General features: G+C 40.9%; 1 protein-coding gene across 2 annotated transcripts in view; it reads right to left on the reverse strand.

Annotated features, from left to right (window-relative positions):
• The window catches only part of Poxn (paired box pox-neuro), a 39,337-nt gene extending 28,364 nt beyond the window's left edge, over window positions 1–10,973 (reverse strand). For both annotated transcript variants that reach the window (XM_076369866.1, XM_031975642.2), the window contains exon 1: window positions 9,890–10,973. The gene's annotated coding sequence lies outside the window, so the exon portion shown is untranslated. The remainder of the gene's footprint in view (window positions 1–9,889) is intronic.
• Between the last annotated feature and the right edge of the window lie 8,544 nt (window positions 10,974–19,517).

A 19,517-nucleotide genomic window follows, 5' to 3' on the forward strand; every position in this document is an offset into this window, starting at 1 on the left:
AAATGCAAACGCCATTGCTTAGAATACAACACCAATAATTCCAATGTCTTCAACCTTTCAACCCCCAACAACCTAACACAATACTTTTTCATCGATAAGATAGTCACAGGAACCTCATGCATGAAAGACCAATTCAAGATACTTCCTAGAATATCCTCGGTCAGATAAACACGGATTTTATCCTCCCGATGGGTCCGCGATCGAGTAAAGGTTGCGCGGCGTCGGCGACGAGTAAAACCGGTGGGTGTGTCGGCGACGGCTTGAGAACTCCGTGGAGAGATCGAACGGTAGCGGAAAACTACGTGGAATGCGTGCGTAGCGTGGCGGGTGGCGTGTACTTTGTGATGCAAATTAATGCGCGATTACCAAACCGCCCCTGTCCCCGTGCCGCCCCTTCTCATCCGTTACCCTCAGCGCGGGTTCGTGTCGAGGCCTCTACACCGCGGCCACCGGCAAATGGCTACACGGCTGTGTTGGTGGCTGCGTGCCACAATTTCAGGTGTACTCTCGGTCGGCTTGTACGTGCAACGAGCACGGGCCCACACCGCGCCACCCCCCTCCCCCGTTCGCGACTCGATGCCTACCCACGCATTAAGCCTGGTTACACGCTCGCGCTATCCCGCTACCCCTAATCTGATGTAACTATTACACGTTACGCGGTAGCCACCGCAGCAAGTCCCCGTGTTAGCCATCGACGGAATATTCTTTTCTTCCTTGTGCTCATTCCGTTTTCGTACTGATTGATTCGTCGCGAATTGCTGCGAATTGGATTGCGGCGAACGAAGCTTGGTTTCTTCGCTGTCTTTTCTCTTATTTATGTTATTCGTCATTATTTATTTTTCTTATTTGTTTCATGTATTATTATTTATGTAACAGTTTCATGTAATATTATTTACAATTTTTTCTTTAACGTTTTATTGAATATTTTATTCAGAATGAAGCATAATATTAGATATGACAATGTAATAATAATTAAGTACAGTATAAAAATTATGTATCTATTAAAATTGTTCAGGCAATATTTTTTCGTTCGAATTTTTCAGAAAATTGTGTCGCTATACAAAAGAAAGAGTCGAAAGCAAACTTTGGTATTGATTCACACGAAACCAGTGAAAACTCAGGAACAAAAGAAGCTAAGAATGTCATGCGTACGGGCGCGCGTCTCGCAAGAAAACGATCCAGGCATTTTTGCTCTGTGTCCGCACAAAGACCAGGAAAATCGACGGTGCAAAGTTGTTATGGCGTCGTGCTCCTCGAAAAACTCGATTCTACATATATGGCGTTTGTAAAGTTCGCGGATACTAAAATTCCATCACGAAGCGATTTCAAGGTGTCAAGCGATACTCGTTAAAGCTGCGGCCCCCCTTTGAAACGCGGCCCCCCTTTTTCGTTTGGCAAAGAACACCGTTGTTACAATCGTGTTGTGGGTTACCCTAATTAAAGTAATTTCTCGTGAAATTTGTGGCAGAAGTTCAGATGTTGTAAAAATAACGAACGAACGTTGTACAACTGGTTACTGCCACTTGTTGTTAGCTTCACTGCAGGTGATTATTTCCATAACGTACACCAAACCCTCGACTTGCGCGAACTTCCGTTCCGCGTGGGTTCGTTTTATGCGAATGAAAATCGCATAAATAGAGTCTATCAGTACAAGAGAAAACAAAATATTGGAAAAAAGCTGATATAAGTTTTAGAGATACATATATATTCCATATAGCTTAACGAAAAAATAATAATGACATTTCAGAGAACGAAAGTATCATTCTTTTCAAAATTGTTTGCTTACCAAATTCATTGCAACTATTTCGAAATTCAAATAACTCTATTATTTAAGAACTAATCAAATTTTCTACTTTAGTTATCAATTGAAAACTAGCCTCTCCGAATAATTCATTTCAAAATTATGATTAAAATATATACATCCTACTTTGACGTCTAATTCTATACACAAATTGTTCGAATAAATTATCGTAACCTTTGAAAAATGTATCGTTTACCACCCTCAAAAACAATTACCCTTCTTGTGTTAAAAATTGCAAGCTAATCGCACAAATTTATAATTTGAACTTGTCAAAAATATCGTTCGAGTAAATACTTTTTGATGCGGGATACGTGGTACTATTTGACCCGAGTCCGACGATCGGAAATGCAATCGGACTCCTCGGTTCGCAATAAAATATCTCCGTAATAAGGATTGGACAATTATTATAAATCAAACAGGAGGCCCGGGTGCGGGGATCGTTCGCCGCATTTCTCGCGCGCCACGTGTTTTGCCGGTGTTACTCTCTCGTGAACACGTGTCCCGGCCTTTCCCGCTTCGCCTCTTTCTTCATCCTGTCCCTCCCTTCCTTCCCCCGCCCGCGCTCCCCGGAGGTACGTGCAAAAGTGACGTACGCACCGAACGCTCTCGACACGTTGAATTTTTCTTCTTCGTACACGGGGACCGCGGCTAACTTCTTTTGGGCACGCTATGATTCCGATGTTTCAATTACATTGGCCCAGTGAAAGTCGTGCTTAACGATAACCGAATGCTTCCGCGGGCCAAGAACGCGTCAAAATGGGGGATACTGGTTAAGATGGCGTAAAATTTGAACAATATTTGTTTTACTATATTTTTTCTATATTTTGCACTTTGTATTTTGAATGTGGTATCGTTTGTAAGAGTTTATTTAAATTTTATGTAATGTTACTATTACTAAGATTAGTGCTAGTATTATAATTTTTATTTAAAGAACTGGATATTAGGCATATTAGAAATAATGCATTTCCATGGTTTACATTTAACAAAGAGATTAAAGTGTCGTCAAATAAACTATTTTGTTGTAAAGGATATTTTTAAATGTAGAACACACTAGCAAAGTATTTATTACCATTTTCTATAATGGCTTGAAACAAATACTTCTTTCTTTTATAGGAATTATGATTCAAGATTTATTGGTACTTTTAATATCTTCCTCGGATTATAAACCGAACCGCAGTTTAGAAATTAGTGGTACATAGAGAAAAAATACTTTTATTCAGCGATGCTGATGACATTCGCAGTTGTAGGGTTATGCGCGGCCATATCAAACGGGAGATACTGTTTTTTTTCTTACTTTTCGCACCTTCGTTTAATTGTATAGGATGCATGTAATATCGGTATACCGAATCATAAATAAATTTTTATGCGACATGCAAGACACAGGTGGCAATTATGACGAGAAAAAGCTTGGGAGAAGCGCACAGTTAAAGAGACATCAACGCCTGCGTGAGAGGGTATCCGGCTGCAGCGGTGATAACAAAGCTCTCATATCAATTTCTATATACGAGGTGAAATGAATCGTTTGTTTATTCGTAAAATAAAAATAACCGACTCCTTAATTTACTTAAGTACCAACGTTGCAATAAATAATACACCTGTATAACATTCATTGAATTTATTTTTATTCTCTAGTTATTTTAGATTCGACGTTAAACTTCATTCTGAATGTTATGTATTTTACCGACGTATGCTGCATTTATTTCTAACGTCACAATCTTGGTAAACGGCAAATAATATAAATAAATACTTATATTAAATTAGACAATCTTCATATAGCTTCTGGAATGAAACATCAAACTTACAAATAAAATTATAAATAGACTAAATGTACTCGTTCTTAATTAACATTTACTTCACTCCCTAACAAACTTACATGTGTCTGATCCCATTGACTCCAATATTGTAACAATAAATTTCTAGAAATTTCTACAATCGTTCTTGCCTCGAAACAAAAACAAGTTACGGCCCAAACAACCTCAATGACGTCAAGATTTGTTCCTCAATTTTCCAACAAAATTACCAACAACAACTGTACAAAGAATACCATAAATCAAAGAATCCTCGAACAAAAAAGCAGATAGTCACAGTCACAAAAAACAAAAGCAGAATAATTCGTGAAAAATCTGCAGTATAATAGTAGTATAATAATAAGCAGAACAATACTCAAAATCTTTAGCAAAGAATCTTAACACTAAGTTTCCGGGCATTTCAGTTTATTCAGATTTTGAAGATTAGGAGTTTGATAATAGACAATTGATATACATATCCGTATAATTGCATGAATTGAAACCGGCGTAAATAATATTTATACGCGAATTGACGCGTTCCGTAAGCCCAGTGTTAAACTATACCTTGAATTTTTAGCTACTAGAAAAAGAGTGCTACACAATCCACTCTTGGCAGTCGAATAATTAAATTATTCGTTCGCAATTTTGTATATACTTCACATACGAAACTTCGATATCATCTAAACGACGACGTTCGTCTTCGAAAGGTTTAAACCATGTTTGTCCAACATTTTAGCTTCCCTGGGCTTCATTGTGAGTAGACGAGTTGTTATGGGCACATAAATTAATAACATGTTTAACTTATATTTACAGTACTATTAATGGATCTTTTATTCGCAATCTCAAATTTGCAAACTTCACAGCTAATTCATAACATTAAAACAAATGAACGTTAATAAATAAATAATTCATCAAATGATTTATTAACGTTTACCCACCATTATCGTCATTTTTGCAACTACTGTTATTATTACAATCTTCAATTAACCCCTTGCCTGACGATTTATTTTGAATCGAACGTTCCTGTTTACGTTGTTTAATATTGTCGAAGTCCTGTGGACACTACTGTTTTAAAGAAAATTGAAGTATTACAGCTACAATTAAATTTATTTATAGAAATAAAAGAATTATTTTAGTGACGATACACTATATTTGTAAAATAATTTGAAAATTCAGTTTCGCGCTGATAGCACATGCGAGTGAGACTCATCATTTCAGTTTAAGGGGTTAAACGTATAAAAACATGTCCCAACGTGAACGTGTTAAACAAAACCGTCTGTGTTCTCGTAACGATCGAATTGCCAATAATCAGCGAATGGCTACGACGCGGCGCGAGGAAACGCGGGGTTAATTCTCGCCGCCATTACGGCCTTTTTCACGTGCCCGGGAAAGGGAAGGCTCGATTTGAGAACCGCAGCGGCAAATCGCCGGTAAGGTCACGCTTTTACGTGTAAGCCCTAAGCGAAATCTAGTTTTTGTTTATTCATTAGGTTACCCCGCGCTTTAAGTGGTACGTGGAGAAGGCTTGCCCCGGCACATGGAACCCGGGTCGGCGGGCGGAGGGGCAGAGCTAGCGGGTTGGGGGAGGGGGAGGAGGGTGGACCGCCGTATCTCCGATATGCCACCAGCCATAAAAATCTGAATATATTAGGCGTACATGCACACGACATCTCGCTCGGATCGTGAACACGTTACCCACGATAATCTATGCTCGTTTCTAGCACACTTTAACACGTTTCTGCGTACACACCAGCCCCGCCAGTCAGCTACTCGTTTCTTCTCCTCGCCTTTCTAGTACGCGCTCTCGCGATTCCCAATCCCGTTTTTCTTCTTCACTTGTTCTTTATTAAATAACCGAGGGAAATTTATCTTCTGTCTTTATGGAGATCAATGCGATGGTCCATTTCCCTGGGCGTTTAACGCGACCGGTGATGTCTGAGGATATCCCGTATTAGACGGAGAGTTTTTCTCTGCGAAGGGGCAACTTTCTATTGGATTGTGGGAGTGTTTTTTTGTGGTTTATTCGTTGATTTGAATGGGATTGTTTGTATGTTTAGAATGTTGTATTATTGGATTTGTGGATACGTTTGTTGAATATGGTTGATGATGATTACCTGAATACTTTTGTCATTGTGAATGTTGGGGACGTAATTTACTGCAAAATTTGGAGAAGTTTATTCATTGCCTTTATCGTGTAGGAGAATTTTTAAATTTATGAAATTGTGAAAAATTTGTTGCTAAAAGATAAACGTAAAATAATATCGTTAAAAAGTTAATAAGGAATTGGTAAAGAATTGAATAACACTGATATTAGTAAAGACTATAGAGAATTATCAATTGAATAGTTTTGCTATTCGCCGCATGCCGATAGAAACAAAATTTTAGTAATAATTAAAGAATATGAGAAAAAGGAGGAGGAATTGAAATTCGTTATTAAATGAGAAGAGAAAGTACAGTCCGGCTAAAATGAAAATTTATCATAAAATATAATCCTGTTTAATTTATCCTACATTCCTCGACCTCTTCAGTATTCAAACACCAATGACTCTTAAACACCTCTACCATAAAAAGATCATGATTACCCAGTGAATCGTCTCATTCTTGGACTATGATCATTAAACTAAGGATCTTGGTCAAAATTTATGTTTATTTAAATTACCGTACAGACAAGTTAACTCATTCGTGCAAGAATAACGAGCAAGACTTGTGGCGCATGACTGAAGAATAATAAATATTAATACGTTATAGCTTCCAGTTTTTTCTTTGCCCTTGTATCTCTTGATGTGTTTTTAAGTGTTTAATGATTTACTTCCACACCACAGCGTCTCAGTATCGCAGAAAATTAGCGTATCTTGTCCATGGTGGTTACGAAATGCCGTATAAAAGACTTCATTGTGTCCCGAGCGAAATAAAAAAAAAACGATCTTTACTACATTCCACTGAACTCTTTACATCTATGATCCGATACGTATGCATTTAGACGTGCAACCCGAAGACGAATAAAAATAATGAAAAGTAACTTAACGCTTTGCCGCGCGATTTTTCCCTGATTAGCATTGTTATTTATGGCGTTAGTAAATTTCCCGTAAATGTTAAATATTCATAAGCGGAAAATAGAATTTGCGAATCGAATAATATTCGTATTTATTAAATTTAACGCGAAGTCCCAGCCACGAGTCCGACTCGATATTCCAAGAGCTTAATTTATAACACGCGTAAATAAGACACAATTTTCGCTGTTCAGAAACATCATTATCTCGCTAAAACAATAAATTTTTCAGTAATTAAATAAAAAATTTAAGAAAATACACGAATATGGACGAGTTTCTGAGTGTCCCCTGTTAACCCCTTGTCTTATCACGCTATTTGTGAAAGCTCTTCTCCTTCAATTACTAATATTAAAAATGAATAGAAATTCATATCATTACCAACATTGTAATATAAGTATTTAATTAATCCAAGAACAATTTCATAAAAGCCATCTTTTCTCGATAGTTCAGAAACATTAGTTGCTCAAAAGTTTCAACGTTTTTTTACAAGAAATAAAGACAAAAGTTCTCAATAATACATTGGCCAAACCAAAACTAAGTAAAAACGAAGAAAGAAGTGTCCCATATACACGTTATAGTTTAAAAACAGATGTTATTCCGAAGGAAAAAACCTTTTTGTTAACCACGTATAAAAATCGTGAAAATGTTTACGTCAACCCAACACAAAGTCCTGGTACGTTTAGTGTTAAGTGACATCATCAAAAAAAAAGAACAAATCAACCAGATACGAAGTAAAGGCTTTTTCCTTCCACCAAGGTTACCGCAAAGTTCACCGAGAGTGGGGATAGAAGACGGATTTAGCGGAATCACGTCTTTTTCCATCGAGCATCGACGCCGACTATTCCGGGGTAAGCTTTCGACAGCAAAGCGGCGAGGCAACGAGTAAAAAGGGCGGGCAAGCGGGCACACGAGGAGAACGGCGACGGCGGGGGGCTGGTGGGGGGTAATTAGAATAATTCGGGCCGCTGTGGTTCACGCCACACGGGCGAATTTGCATTTTAAATGAAGCAATGGCGTGTCAGAGGCCCCCGGTATGCCGCGCCTGCCCCGGGAGAGCGGCAGAGAACTTTGTGTTTTATAAGGAACTTTAATATTTATCGCGTATATTCAAACCGAATAAGCGTACCACTCGCTCGCTCGCTCGCTTGCTTGCTTGCTCGCGCGCGCAGAATATATACGCTGAGCAGGTATTTATGCACATGTATGTATAATCCGCGGCTGCCTTCTTTGGGCGCAGTCACGGGCGCGTTCGATCGTTTTCATGCCTGCATTCTTCCTTTCTTCTTTCGCCCGTCTGGCGCGGATGAGAGGCTCCCGGCCAGGCAGCCGCGAGACCCCTAACGGTGGATCGTTATCGCGTAATTAGCGCCGCGAGATTTTCGTGTTATGTCATTGACACGCATACGGAGTTGGCGATGATACCCCACGGTGGTTACCTGGCCGCTATCAGGACCTTAGGAACCGGCGCGGTGCTCTGGGTTAGGGGGTAGCGGGAATTTCTGTTCTTTAATCCTTTGCGGCACGATGTTTAACACTAGGTTTACAGAACGCGGCAACTTAACGCATACTAAATTTTATTTTTGTCGGTTTCGGTTGATGAAGTTATACGAATATGTATTCTAACTGTCTATTTTCGAATTCCTAATTTCTAAGAACTAAACGAATGAAAATCAATTATTCTAGGAACAATAGATTAAATCGTACAATAAACGTTCTTTAATCTGGGGCTGAATTGAGTGAACATTTAACACTAGAACTATCATAAAAATAATGGGTTTCAGTTTTCTTATTTTATAGTTATTGATGTCTTAAGGATGTTAAATATCCGAAACGATTTTAAAAAGTTTAAAGAAATTGTCTTAGATACTGTCACAAATGCATGAAGAAATTGGAAAAAAATCGATTGTTACAATTTCTATAAGTATTACATGTTGATTATATTAAATGCTCGATAGTTCTAGTGTTAAATAAAATGGACATTTAACCGTTTACACTACAGCTTGATTTTATATAGATATTTAACCGTTTAGAGTTCGATGGCAACTCTCAGTAACTACTTGATTTTATATATAAAATCGTGTCATTTAGTACGTAATGTTAAGCTTCGCTCGTTAATCTATGTATGACTTCTCATTAAACTACTTCCAAAACATTTCGTCCATGTCTTATGATTTTTATTAACATTGATTTCAATTGAACAATTGATTGAAGCCTAGAATAAAAGTTCGTCAATCTAGACTTACAGCTGATCTTTTCTACAACGGAAAGACGAAGAAGTATTCTTCTGTTTAACCCCTTGCGATTGGTGCCGCTACAGTTGTGGCATTTAAAACTTGCCTTCAAAGTTGATGTCATCGCTATGGCGGTACGATTTCTTTGATTTATAATTTTTTGCGCGTGTTACATTATAATTAATACCATACTTTGGAAAATTACAACATTTTTGCATCAGTTTATTAATTTAAAAATAAAAAACGGTGAAAAAGTGGATATTCGAAGGAATTTGACACGATTACTAACATAAAGGTTAATCTTTTGCTATCCAGAGCGACCTTGCATTCGTCACGTGATTTAATGTAGCAAAATTATAAAATTCGATGTTCAGTCACATGTTTTGTGAAATGTACTGATGTATAAAATATTTAAAGAAAGAAAAATATATTGCATTTAATAAAGTACTGCAATTAAATAGACTATTACCCAAATGAATGCTTGTTGCGAATGTGTTTATCTTTTGTACTGACTGCAAGATTGGAATCGGTAGAAATTAATCATTGTGATGGAAAAACTATTGCAGGAATTTCTTGTTGATACTGATGAAGTAAGAATTAACCCCTCGCCTTGTAATATCGTGCAAGATTTGCGAAAGCAATTTAAAATTGACTTCAATAAATGAAGTATTATTTATTTTAAACTAGTCTTATGACATGATATTAATAAATATTAATTAAATGAATAAATAAACAAAGTGAATTACAGATGAACTTTATTGATACCAAATAATATAATCACCCCTTCCTTTGCAACGTCAATCCTCAATTAACATTGCTTTAAAAGAAACATTATTTTACACTCGTAAATATTAAATCTTTATACAGTTGCATTCATTTGCCTCTAAAAATCCAACATAACTTTTTCTGAAAAACACGCTCATCGCACCAAAACCTCTCAGTCAAACATCAAACATCAAAAATCAAACATCAAATTGAATATCACTCAAATAAAAAAAAAGAAACAAAATATCCACATACCTGTTGATTTTCTCCGCAGCAAGGCAAAACTCCTCAGCAACCAGAGCGTATCCGGAAGAACCCCAGTCTTCGATCGCCGCTTTCCTCACCGACGCGGAAGGAGTCTCGTCCCCGTTGGTCTTCTTTGTCTAATCTTCCACCCGGCAATCGACGGGCGTCGCAATTTCCGTGACACGTTCGTTCATCCTCGACACTTCGAACCGCGTATCGATGCCGGGGCACAGGAAGCCGATTCCGCTTTCACGGGAAAGGGGGGAATACGCGGGTATACGTGTCTTTTCACGCAGGAAGAAGGAGAAACTCGACTCTATAATGATACACCTACGGCCACGGAGAGTTTCTCTGTCCTCGTGTCGTGCGGGTACCGGTCGCCGCTGTCAAAAGTCTGCCGTCGTTCGATTGTTCCTCTAATGACACGCGATCAGCGCGACTCGGTCCGTGGGACGCGCGGCAAATGTCATCCTCCAGGTTAGGCGGTCGGTACCCGTCAAATCGCTTCCTTCCTGCGGGGAGGGCTCATGTTTTCACACTCCGACTTCCGGTAACTCAGTTCCTCTATCGATGGTCCTTCAAATACCACCCTGAAACCCTGAATCCTCCAACCCTCCAACAGTCAGTTCGTACACTTCATACAACGAATACCATTCTAACGTTCACAGAAGCTAATCCCAGTCTATTCCACCGTTAGCAAAGTTTCCAAATGTCATTCAAAAACTGAACGTCAACACTGTCCGGTCACGATCAGCCCGACAGGACTTTCTGTCGCGTGACACTTCGCCCCGGTTACAGAGCCGGCTCCTCGGAATTCCCGTTTATCTTATCATCGATCGACGAAAGCCCGGTCAGCGAGTATCCCGTTCTTCGTGGATCCGCGGATCAATCGGCGGATCCCCCGACGGACCCGTTTCGTGTGCGGGTTCGACTCGACGGCGGCGCGCCGGTTGCCGGAGCTCCAGTGGGTGCCCGCTCGGTCGTCTCCGCTTCGGCGTGTCTTCTCGGACCTCCTCCAGGCCCTAGGCACCTCGTGCGCGCGTGCAGCTACTCCTGGTAGCCGTCGGAGTGGCAGGTCCACGCGACGAGGGCGACCGCGCTGGACGACTGCGGTTGGCTAGCGAGGCGCCCGACAAGAAGGACGGCCGAAAGGAGGGAGGAGGACCGACCGACGCGAAACCGCGGCGGCAGGAAAGAAGCGAGACCCGCCGCCGCTGGCGGAGTGGGTCGGGGGCGGGGAAGGTGAGCGAGAGGCTCGCGCGTCCGTAGAGGGGAAATGCGCTGCGAAGAGGAAGAACGGATTAAATGGTGGGAGAAGGACGAAGCCGAAAAAGAAGGATCAAGGCTCGTTCCGTGAAGAAGAGGAAGAAGAGGAGGATGATGACGAGTAGGACGGAGGGTGGAGGGTGGAAGGGGTGGCGTGTACACCGGAGAAAAAGACGAAAAGGGAGACCAGGCGGGAACGAAGAAGATGATGACCAGGACGAAATGATGTGGACCATGCGGAGGACACGACGTGTCTGAAGTGGTCTCGGCTACGCGAACGGGGGTTACGGGCTTCGCTTTCGATTTGGTCCCCCGACACTCTGGCCACGAGCGATCCACGCTTCGGTCGTGGTGCCTGTTCATGCAGAAACGCCTACGTATGGGTCGAGTGGCTAGAGGGAGGGAGACAGGATTGATATTCGATGTTTCGGCCGGGACCAGGAGAGAGGAAGATAGGGGATGGTTATAGAGGGGGAGAAAGGTGACGGTACCGTGTTGTCGCGTGCTGAACGCGTTGAGTCGGGGCTGCCCCTATGGCCCACCTTGCCCACGGCCGTGGCCCCTGTGAACGAGGAATGCCTCTCTCTCCCTTTCTCTCTTTCTCTCTCCTCTGGTTCTCTCTCGCTGCCGGCGACGGAGCGCACGCTCCCTTTTCTGGGAGCGTTACCGCTTCCACACGAACCATTCAGCCGACTGCCGCCGCCGGCTGCGGGGGAAGCTCCAAGCGGGACGGAGAGCACTGACGCAACGGGGGTGGGCGGGCTGAACGACTCTCCTGCGGATGGATTTCCTCCTCCTCGAGCAATACGCTGATCCTCTCCACTCCTCCTTCTTTGGCCTACTGCTCGCCTCTACCGACGACTTGTGGGAACGTCGAGCGGGTGGCTTGCCGATGATTTTTCATGGCAGTCTAATAGGAAACGGATGTTGCTGAGATCTTTGATGGGTGTATTTTTCTTGATCAGTTGGAGGGTTGGTGTGGCGGGAAGCATGAGTTTCGGGGTAGGAGTGTGTTTGGTTGGGTGGGTTGGCAAGAATGCTGGAAGTTTGGAGCATGATTTTTATTGGGCTATTGGAAATTTCGTAACAAAACTGGATTCTTTGTCGTAGGATGTAGAATTTTGGCTTTAAAACATTTTTTCTAGGGGCAAACAAGTTTGAAGGTACAAGCCAAATATGTTTCTTATTTCGGCTTCTAAGGTTTGCTTTCATCCCTTCAGTTTATGTAATGATTGGTAATAAGATCAACTTTAGGGTCTTAAGATTAACTTCTTTGAAGATTGTGTTTTGTTTTCACTAGAGGTTGACTTTTTTAGTATATGTTAGACGGTCAGTTTTATTGCTGTAGACTCTTCAGATAAATTGAATTTATTTTAATTTTTGACAGTATGTGGGATTGAGACAATCTTTTCAGTAGTAGTAACCTTTGACCATCGAGTTATGGTGAACATTAATCATTGTAGCAGTGTTTTCAATTGACCCGCTAACACGTTGACTTCTGAACCAACACTCATAAGTCACTTTGACTTCTCAGTGTTTCTAACGTTAATCATGTTTAACTTACACTTTCTCTTCACTCAATATAATACTATTACGGTTATTCTACTGTCTAATATAATTTCCGTACATTTCGCTTGTTTCGTTCACGGTTAATCATTCCGTATTTATATGGCGTTTTAAGACTAGAAGATAGAAAAGGAATCAGTTGTAGATATCTAGGTCAGCTTGATGTTGAGACGCCGCAGGTTATATAGAACAAATCTTGGGTGGCCTTAGGTGATCTCGAGTTTGATCTCCTAGCCTAGAACAATGTTCCTTTCGTGTTCACGTGTAGATTCCTATCGGAAAATCTTTAACCGTCTGAATTATGTAGGACTGTTTCCTTTAGTCGACAATGGAATTGAATAAAAATCAACCTTCTGCTTTATATTTTCTTCAGTAACTATAACCAAAAGAATCACTTTATTAGAAATAATTTTCTATCATAAAAAGAGAAATTTGAATATTACAGTTGCACAGCTGTTCTTTCTTTCAATCCAGGTAAATTAAATTATATGTGCATTTATTAAAGTTCTGAAAAAGATGTTCATTAACGCTTCCAAAAAACCTAGAGATAATCCATAATTTGGAAATCAAAGTAAGATAGCTACATAACCTGTTTTAATACCATTTTTACAAATCCGTGGCAACAACTTTGAAGTATGAAGTATCGTGTAGATATATACGAAAAGTTATAAATTTCCTTTGGAATTTATAACCATTGATTTTATATAAAGAGGAAAAATGAAATTGTTTAGTTGTATAAAGATAAAAGGAAAACAGCGCTTACCAACATTCAAGATATGTAAAGATAGAAATTTGATTTTCCGCGAAAGTTGTTAAAAGAAACCACAACCCATCGATCAATTAATTTCCCGGCCTCGTACAAGGAGAATTACTTTCGTGCGTTCAATCCAGTTAAATTCAACGGAGTTTTGCAGTTTCTTAGTTTTCAACGGTACTTTACGTACTTCAACTGACACGATTCTGTGCGTGACAATTACGTCTTTCCAGCGGTCGGCGCGGCGTATTGCGGCATGTCGAAAGTTTTTTAACGCCTGCAAAACTTCTATTCACGCTCACGCGACTCTGATTCGGGCCTCTACAGCGTGTTCGATGAAATTATAATTTCACCGCGTTAAATCAACGATAACCCCTTATGATTAAGTCTGATTTCGGGCTTCGTAAAAGCCTAGTTTCTCGGATTTATTGTAAAATTAAGGGCGTCAGTTTCGAGCGATTATCTCGGAACGCTAAAGGGGAGCTCGTAACGAGTGTGTTTTGTGATCTCGCGATTTTAAGTGGCACGTTACTCGCGTTCGCGACGCTTTAGATTCCAGAATTCATATTTGATAGAAGCTTCCGCATAGCGGTAATAAAATTTTACAGCAACTGTATACACTATACAGTATATGCACTAATGTTCTTAAAGATTTACACAGAACAAGCTCTCGCTTTTGCGTAAATAAGAATTTAATAATCATCTGTCTCAAGATATATAGAAGTTGAATAAATATTTCTACTTTATACTATCTTCTTACTAAAACCTAGACTTTAAAACCACTTAAATACTTCTTTACACATGCAATTTCATTAAATTATTCCATATTACAAAAATCCAAGCAATCCCATTCTTTACATCCCAAAACCAAAGACTGTTTCACCAAACGGCCAAATAACTTTCTTCAATGACGACGTGTGAATGTTCCTTTCCCCTTTGTATCGCGAAGCGATAACACCGTCTCAACGATTACCAACTCAAAAGGAAACCAAAGCTAAAAATCGTCAGGCAGAAAGGTGGCGTTGCGCAACGCAGAAGAAGCAACACGGCGGGCCCATTTACGAGGAACGGTCTTGTGGTAAAATCGCGGGGCCGCCAGAAAACGATCGAAAAAGTAGACGAGTCCGTTCGGTTGTGTAACGACGCTTCTTTCTTTGAGGAATATGTAATCGTCTCGGTCGTGGCACGCGAGTGAATCCTCGGCGCGGACCCGTGTCCACGGAAATTCGAGGAAGCGCGACTCGAGTCCTTGACGGGGTAGTCCACCATTTTGTGGATTGTTGCGCAAGCTTGAGCCCGTGTTCTCCGACAATTACATAGGACGATGGTAACCCGGCCATTTTTCTGAGGCCGAACGTCGAATTAAAGCCGCCCGGTTAAACGGCCGACGCGTGTCCCGCGGATCCTTCGATCACGAAGGCCGCGATTCGAAAGAATCCATCAGTCATTCTTCGACTCAGCGGAATAATAATTTGCCATGCGTGAATATTGGGCTGGCCGTTTTTTGCCGCGCCGAGCCGACGTTCCTTCTAAGTATGTTCGGCCCTCCTCTAACTTGGATACACGTTTTTCTCCATGACTCGTCTGGTACGCTGAATTATTGACGATCACTGTGATGCTTCTGCGCGTGACAGTTTTGCTTGGTACTTCGAGATGATAATGCAGTTAGAGGAATTTTCTTTATCGTTGGGATGGAAGTATGAATGGGAGTTCAAGAGGTTAAGAGAGTTTCGAATGAAATTTATGTGATACGAGGAGAAAACCTTTGTGGTTATGAATATTTTTAAGTTAAGTTATTTACGTCTTTTTGGAGATTTCAAGATTATTATTGTAGGACGAGCGATATTTGTAATTATTATTACGACAACGAATTGCGCGAAGACCGCCGCGGCAGTTTGACCCATGTGAAAAAACGCAAGTCTTGTCCTGTACCACAAACAGTGCGAGCGTTAGATTTTCGGGAGGTCGGGTCACCAGCCTAACAGTAAAAGAACTGGTGAGTGAGCGCGCACGAGAAAGTCATCTATATGAAAATAGGCGACAGATGACTGACTGAATAAGGAAACAAAGCTACAACAATAATAATGTGCGATGATCGCCAAATTCGTATGTGTACGAATAATAGAATACAGATTCAGTGAATTGTAGAGTCGAAATTAGAGAGATTACAGAGTTATCTTTGTAGCATATTTTGTTAAATAAAAATCATCTACACCAGTAATACAAGGAATCATTATCCTAGCAGATATAAATAATAAAAATTCCTACATTATATTAGATTTGAATATTGAATCACATGTGCCATGGATACATACAAAAATAGAGTACTAACGATGCGTTGGAAAACATCTAATTAGAATTTCAAGTACAACGATGTTGTACAATTACAACTCACACAGTCGCCGTGCTATTTTCCTTTAACACTAGAAGCATTTCCAAAAAACAACTCCCACCAAAACAACAACATTCAAAAAAATCTTCTATCCTCATCATTTCTCATCGAAACAACTACCACATCTATTTATATCTACGAAACAAGTGTTCACATAACTGTTGAACATAACTCAATGATACAGAATTAAAAGCATCTATCGCATATTTTGCCACAGCCTGTAACCTACAGCTTAAAAAGCGGTAACACAAGCGGAGCCACTCTGAAACGCAGAATCACCGGTTTCCGTGTCGATAGATCGTCGAAGAAGACATCAGGAGTAGTGAATTCCTGGCCGTCAACGGGGGAACGTTGCTGCAGGCAAGTTGCGCCTACCGAGCCAGCGGGACATCGCAAAGAAATTTACAACCGGCGGTAATTAAACCTGTTCGATGCGTTCGATAAAAGACGACACGTCGTCGTCGTCGTCGTCGTGCCTTCTTCTATCCCCGCTCGCTACCCTTCGACTCGCACGGTGAACCCGCAGCAACCCATTGCTGCCCCGCGTGTCGAGGCTACCGTTTTTCGGCACTGGCAAAGAACGAGCCGCAACATTTTCGACGTCCGCTGCCTCCGAGGGACGATTTAGAAAGATAAAGATCAAACCGCGCCGGGCCTCGCTACCGGTATCTCTCCCGGTTATCGCGATAACTTTCGGTCCCCGCGTCGCGCGAGCTTTTACCGAAAGCGTGCCCCCGTCTAAATTATTATCCTCGTTGCAAACAGGTGCGCGTGGAACTCGCCAGTGACAGTTTTACCTGGGGCCCAGCGATAAATTGCTACTCGCGCCGAAAACTGACAGCTAGGCCCGCTCGGCCGGTTGGGAACTTGCGTTTCATTTTTGCCGCTACAATGAACGTAATTTGGAATTTCTTGGATTCGTTTGCAACTTTCAGGAAAGGGGAAGTTTTGATAATTGGGTGAATTTTGAGCGTAAGGAAACGGTGATTTAAGTGAATGTTAGTTGAACTGGGCGATTATGTAAATTGTTTTATCTGATTAGACCGGGAACGTGGACTGCATGATGTAGAACAGTGAATGGTTATGTAAATTGATCACCTGATTAAGATTGTTATGTAGCTAGAGAAAAAATTTTAAAAATAAATTCGCAGTTTGAGAATATTAAACTGGTATTTGATTGGATAAACGTTCTAAGTTTTTTACGGTGAAATTTTGATTGTTGTGACAAGATTACTTTTCAGAAGATTTACAAAAATTGTCGCCTGAAATCACATGGGGCTGTCGCAAATTCGGAGGTTAAGTCGGCGGGAATCGTATCGAATCGGTCACCTGTCCTTATTGTCACGACGGGACACGGTTACAAAGGGCAGAACACAAGCGTTTCGTCGGTATCTTCCCGGTTCGTTCCTGCCGGCGCACAGTGGTCATAGATTAATCTATCCGAACCATCTGATGTTCCTTCGGTTAGGGGTTGTCCCGTTGCTATTACCAGCAACCCCCGACCGGTATTGTTCCGATCTGATAAAAAAAAGGCCACGCAATTTTTACCCTAGTTTCGTTGACGCGCTACTTACACGGAAAATGTCGTTTGAATTTCCGAAACCGCTTAAACAACCAATGGAATATCTAATACGAGTAAACCATGCTGTATGTAGGTTTGACGTAAATCCAGAATACTGACAGCTTGATCGATCTTGTAAATAAGGAGATTCAGTGGGAGGAAATGAGACCTAGATACGTATTCATTTCCGTGCTCAAGAATAGTGATTTTCTTAATGAATCATTGTTACGTAAATAAGAAATCTATTAGAGTACATTCATATTCTTAATTTTCGAGTTCTTTAAATAAATGTTTACAAAGTCGATCGATGGGAACTACCTTGAAGGAGATGAAATATTTTATTAAAAAATGTCAATCAATAGCGAGTTGTTTAGAAAAAGATAAATATTTTATTAAGAAATCGAATATTTTGTAAATATCAAACGAATTTATCATTTTTAACCAATATACAGTAATATTTGCAATAATGTCAATGTTTTATAGTCTTCATTTTCCAGTGACTTTTTCACGAACTCCCTCTCTAAAGGGATGTTACAATTTGTCACTGAGTTAGACAGCCAAATATGTATGTCAGGTACCAAACTTGGGGAGACAGTTCATCCAGAAGCAAACGTAACATTTGGATGAACCGCAACGTGTTCGTAACACTGGTTAACCGGCGATGATCCGTGAACGAGCACAACCTGTGCCACGAAAGGAACCGAAGGGGACGGAAAGACAGTGAAAGACGAAGTAAGCGGTGTCAGCAGTCGAGTGTCGAACAATCACTCTATAGGGGGTCGTTACAGACATCAAGGGTGCGGTGGTTGCTCTCTTGTTTATTTGTCATCGAGCCACTGATCCATTAAATATCGTTGGGAAAGGATGATGGATGATATTGGTCCTCGTTGACTGGTAAGTATGAACAGAACAAAAATATTTAAATTTATAATTGTAAAATTATAAAACAATGGTCTGCTTATTTGCCAACAAAACTGTTATAAACTGAAATTCATTCGATAACACTTTCAATCAACAAATTTTAAGGAAATCGAAAATTTATATCTCTCGAAACAGAACTGTATATCAGTTAGTCAGTCAACTGTAGAATTTAGTTTGAAAAATCCCTCGTGTGATGTACAATAAAATCTAATGTATACCTAATGTATATTAAATTAAAAAACTACAGCAAAATGAAAAAGAATTACATGTTTGAAAAACTAAATAATTAATTATTGGACACATTAATATTATTTTGACCCTTAACATACTCGTCGAACACATTTAACTAAATATATGGTTGCATATCGAAGGAATCATAGTTTCATCGTCGATTTTTCTCCTTACCGCAGCACGAAATACAATTGAAAATACTTCGCATCAAACTGAAACGCATAACAATAATTATCGCTTAAAATATCGAGAAATAGACGTTTTACGTGACCAAGGAAACGATTCCGTAGAAGGGGACCCCCGGGACAGATTAAGTTGTAGCGAGTTGTCCCGAAATCTTTTAGTGGCATACGTATGGTAATGGTGCCGCCTTGATTGTTTCATCAAAATCGTGCGAACACCTTGCGCGACTGGCTTCCTTTTTGCTCTGGTTCTCGGCCGCACGCCACCTCACCCCAACCCCCTTCACTCCTGTCCGTAAAACGGCGACTTCGTTCAAGAAATTAATGTTTGATCTCAGCATCGCCGTGAAGTCCTTTCGGGCATAAAAAGAGCGATTTCTAAGCCTAAAAAATAATAAGACACAGGACCCTAATATCGTCGATGGTTACTGGACGTCGGCGGCGGCGGCGGTGGCGGCGGCGGCGACGACGGCAGCTGCATGTTTTCGGCGAAATTGCCGTCGCTGAAATTGCATCGAGAAAATAGGAGCCTTTTTCGCAAAGACCTATTGCCCGGCCCGCTCCCTGTCCTCGTCGTGCTTCCCTCCTCGTCCGTTTTATCGACTCATCGTCGTCCTCTTCTCTTCCCTCTTGGTCCCCTTCACCCATGGGTAGTTAATAGTTCTAACCGGTTTTATTTTAGCGTCGAATCCTCTTCTCCCGTTCCGCTGCCGCGCGGTTTTCTTTTCTTCTTTCATTTAGATGCATTCCCGGCCACGATACAC

Source organism: Nomia melanderi, chromosome 8 (genome assembly GCF_051020985.1).
Source record: "Nomia melanderi isolate GNS246 chromosome 8, iyNomMela1, whole genome shotgun sequence".
NCBI classification, from domain to species: domain Eukaryota; kingdom Metazoa; phylum Arthropoda; class Insecta; order Hymenoptera; family Halictidae; genus Nomia; species Nomia melanderi.